Source organism: Pelophylax lessonae (genome assembly GCF_965119305.1).
Source record: "Pelophylax lessonae genome assembly, chromosome: 1".
NCBI classification, from domain to species: Eukaryota; Metazoa; Chordata; class Amphibia; order Anura; family Ranidae; genus Pelophylax; species Pelophylax lessonae.
In genome coordinates, this window is record NC_138768.1 from 893209574 (window position 1) to 893214024 (window position 4451).

At 47.0% G+C, this 4451-nt stretch overlaps 1 pseudogene across 1 annotated transcript; it reads left to right on the forward strand.

Annotated features, from left to right (window-relative positions):
- Positions 1-464: 464 nt before the first annotated feature.
- LOC309566542 (E3 ubiquitin/ISG15 ligase TRIM25-like) lies at positions 465-1504 on the forward strand (annotated as a pseudogene). Its single transcript has one exon. The product of its transcript is annotated as an E3 ubiquitin/ISG15 ligase TRIM25-like (transcript).
- The last annotated feature ends 2947 nt before the right edge of the window (positions 1505-4451 follow it).

The window sequence follows — 4451 nt, forward strand, 5'->3', positions numbered from 1 at the left end:
CACCCTGTGTAGGAATGTACAGAACGGGTCACCTTGCCCTGTGTAGGAGTGTACAGAACTGGTCACCTCGCCCTGTGTAGGAATGTACAGAACTGGTCACCTCACCCTGTGTAGGAATGTATAGAATTGGTCACCTCGCCCTGTGTAGGAGTGTACAAAACTGGTCACCTCGCCCTGTGTAGGAGTGTACAGAACTGGTCACCTCGCCCTGTGTAGGAATGTATAGAACTGGTCACCTCACCCTGTGTAGGAAGGTATAGAATTGGTCACCTCGTCCTGTGTAGGAATGTATAGAACTGGTCACCTTGCCCTGTGTAGGAATGAACAGAACTGGTCACCTCATCCTGTTTAGGAATGTACAGAACTGGTCACCTCGCCCTGTGTAGGAATGTACAGAACTGGTCACCTCGCCCTGTGTAGGAGTGTACAGAACTGGTCACCTCGCCCTGTGTAGAAGTGTACAGAACTGGTCACCTCGCCCTGTGTAGGAGTGTACAGAACTGGTTAATGAGTGTCAGAGACTTTCACTTTAATTTCTCTCTTCTGCTCTCAGCGATGGCGTCTGCTGATCGGAGGAAGGAGCTGGAATGTTCCGTCTGTCTGAACATTTATACAGATCCCGTAACCCTGAAATGTGGACACAAGTTCTGCCGGGACTGTATTGGTCGTGTGTTGGATACACAGGAGGGGTCTGAAGGTCATTCCTGTCCTGAATGTACCCAAAGCTTCATGAAATGTCCCGTCCTTCAGAGGAATCTAGAACTACCTAACATAATTTAGAATTTCCAATCCACCCACCCAGATCAGGAGGAGTCCGGGGTCTTCTGTACTTACTGTATTCACACTCCTGTACCTGCTGTGAAATCCTGTCTGATGTGTGAAGCTTCTCTGTGTGACAATCACCTGAGAGTCCACAGCAAGTCACCAGAACACGTCTTATGTGACCCCACCACTTCCCTGGAGAACAGGAAATGCTCCGTCCATAAGAAGATCCTGGAATATTACTGCACTAAGGACTCCACCTGTATCTGTGTGTCCTGCAGGCTGGATGGAGAACATCGGGGACACCCGGTGGAGACTCTGGATGAGGCCTCTGAGAAGAGGAAGAAGAAACTGAGGAATGTTCTGCAGAAACTGATGACAGAGAGAGAGGAGATGGAGAAAAGAGTGCAGAGTCTGCAGGAACACAGGAGGAAAGTACAAGGAAAAGCAGATGATGAAACAGAGAGAGTCACTGCCCTGTTCAGAGACCTCAGGAGACGTCTGGAAGACCTGGAGAAGAGAGTCCTGAGGGATATCTCTGGGCAGGCAGAGCGGATCTCCGGGGTAATCAATGATCTGGTCCAGGATCTGGAAATAAAGAAGGAGGAGCTGTCCAGGAAGATGGGGGGACATTGAGGAGCTGTGTAACATGATGGATCCACTGACTGTCCTACAGGAATCAGACACAGGTGACTTGTGTGATACTGAAGATGGAGATGATGAGGACAGAGAGAGACATGATAAACTCCTCCATGATGGAGGGGATCTGGATGTGGGGGGGATCTGTCGTGGAAAATAAATAGGCTTGTACTGAAAAGTACAAATGGCCCGCTCTTTTGCATAACGATTTACCAAGCACTCGGCGATAAAGAAAGGAACAAACACGCTGGGTCATTTCGATGCCATCTGCCAGGTCTCTCTCCATTGGATATGTATGTGTGTGCATTTGTGTAAGAGTAAGTGTTTGTGTGTGAGAGTTTATGTGTGAGAGGTTATGTGTCTCTTAAATGGCTATGTGAGCTTGTGTCTGTGTGTCTGTGTGTCTATGTCTGTGTGTGTGTGTGTGTGTGTGTGTGTGTGTGTGTCAGTGTGTGTGTGTGTCAGTGTGTGTGTGTGCCTCCTTCTGTGTTCTGATGTTCTGAGCAGGGCTTGTTTATTTACAGCAAGTAAGTGAGTTACAGGGAGTGGCTTCATGGCCACCAATCACAGATACGAATACATTCAAAAAGCACAATAGAAGCTGTGGAGTACACGCCCATAGATGGACAAGAGTGAACAAAAGACTAAACTGCCAGGAAGCACATGGCTTTTCATTGTTCATTCATGTCAATCCATAAACATGCATTCCATTACCTGTTGGTGGGTTTCCATCAAACATGATTCATATCTTTAAACCAATTTTGATAGTGACCATAAGATTTTCACCAGCAAGTCTTTCCTACAATGACAGTTAAAGTGATAATCGCTGTGAATAGCGATTATCAGTAAAACCGACACTGGGAGACATCATGACTATTTAAACTAAAGAATATGTCTATCAAAATTTCCACAACAGTCCCTCCTCTTTGTCATATGCTCCCATGTGTCCCTTGATGAATCTTCTTCTTCTTCTTCTTCCAAAAAAAAAAACAGAACAGTTCTTCTCACGATAAAAACAATCCATTTCAAAAAGTTTATAAAAAGAAAAAGATAACGGGTAAAAACAATCCATCGAAAGGAAACTACACTTGGGTTCCGCTCTTCGGGAGATGACTTCAGAGGGAGGGCATGAGATGATGGGATGTGTTGACCAGCGGTCGGGCTGGAGTCCTTGGCGTCGGATGCAGGGGGGAATCTTGGGGCGTCTCGTCTCAGCAATCAGGACAAGATCATCTGCTCGGGCTTTGGTGACTCGGTTGACCAGAAAACAGGACCATATAGGAGGAATAGAAACAAGAACAACATAAGTATATATATTTCTATTTCCTTCAACCAAGATCCAATGGAGAAACAAAATCCCCAGAACCTCCCAAAGCATTAAAAGGATTCCAACCCTCGTTAGCTATAGCTCTGGCTCTGCCTTGCAATGAAGTTACCTTATCCATATGGGCTTGGACCTTATCACTGGTGTTTGCTATACTGGAACAGCAGTCTTCCCCTACAGAAACCCCCCTTGGAAGCTAACAGAAAATCTAGTACCATTTTCTCCTACACTAAAAACACCCGGGGTTTCATTGGTGAGATGACTGCTATACCTGTCTTACAGGTTGTAGATCCTACAAATCTAGTTCAGGTGCCAAAACTAAAGTTAAAGCCCAGCCGTGGACTACCTGATTGTCCCGATACCCAAATTGTATTGACCAGAAAAGAACAGGAGCCAGAGCAAACAATAAAACTATAACTGATGTTACCCTCTAGGAATGTGTCATTAAATTCTGTGCACACGTCTCTCTTGGTTGTCTTCATGATGATACGAACGTCTGCCATTGCTTGGGGTGTAATAGCTAGGTGGGGGTTTGGAGCACACCCAGCCATTAGACCTGTTTGCCATCTTGGCCAGCTAAAAATGCATTACCCTTGCTAAAACACACTTGCTAAATATGTAAATAAAAAACGATACTCCTCATTATCATTCTTGGATGGAGTTGAGCAGCTTTTTGCAGTGGTTGGCATGGATCCAGAACCTCAAGGAAGTCGGCGTTGTCAGCTGAACCTGGTAATTCCTCCGCTCCAATCCCATCCCTTGACGTTTACTCAGTCACCTGCTTGGACAGAATGTACACCGGTTATCGTGTCAGGGTCCGGGAGAGACTCCCGAACCCTATGATGGACCTTTTGGAGCTCCCGTTGCCAGGACTGCACCCACCCCGTCAGCTGGGAATGTAAAAATGACAGCTGCTGAGGAATGCACAATCCAGGCTCTGGTTGACTCCCGAACAAAACTTTGTAGGGTGATAACCCATGGGACATTCCTGTTCGGGTAAAGAGCAATGAGAAAACATTTGAGCCGTGGCTCTTTCTATTCAGCCGTTCAACCTTACCGCTAATCCCTGAAGCGCCGTACATACCTCTTAAAAGATCTGACCAGTGAAGTGTGATCCGCGATCTAAATCGATCGTTCCAGGCAGCCCCCTCGCGACAAACTATCTCAGACAGGATCTTTTTCGTGGTGGCAGTGGCAATGGCATTGTGCACTGACCAAGCCTCTGGACACCCAGAAAACATATCCGGACAGACCAAGACACGCTCGTTCCCCGGCAAAGTGATATAGTCTATCTGAGTGCGCTAAAAGGGATATTCCGGTTTGGGTGGGTGCCTTCTCGGCTGCGGTAGTAAAGCCAGGGCCAATCCAATGCTCCTCCACCTATGCACACATAACCATCTTTGACTGGTGCCCAAGGTAATGAGTCGAGTGGGCCATCATTGGAAAAAGGGATCTGGGTAAACACCATTTACCATCAAGACCCCAGATGTCATCTGGACCCTGTGTAGTCCCCAAAACCATCCATCTCCTCTTTTCCTGCACTTCCGCTTGGGACTGCAGCTTCTTCAGAGGGGATGGCTAGCATCAGGGCCTCTGTCACAGGGCTCAGAGCACCTTCCTTAGCAGCTCTATCTGCCAAGGCATTTACATTGGCTTCCATAGTCGTCTCAGTAGTATGAGCCTTTCCCTTCAGAATGGTTATCACGTGTGGCAAGCAAAAGGCAAT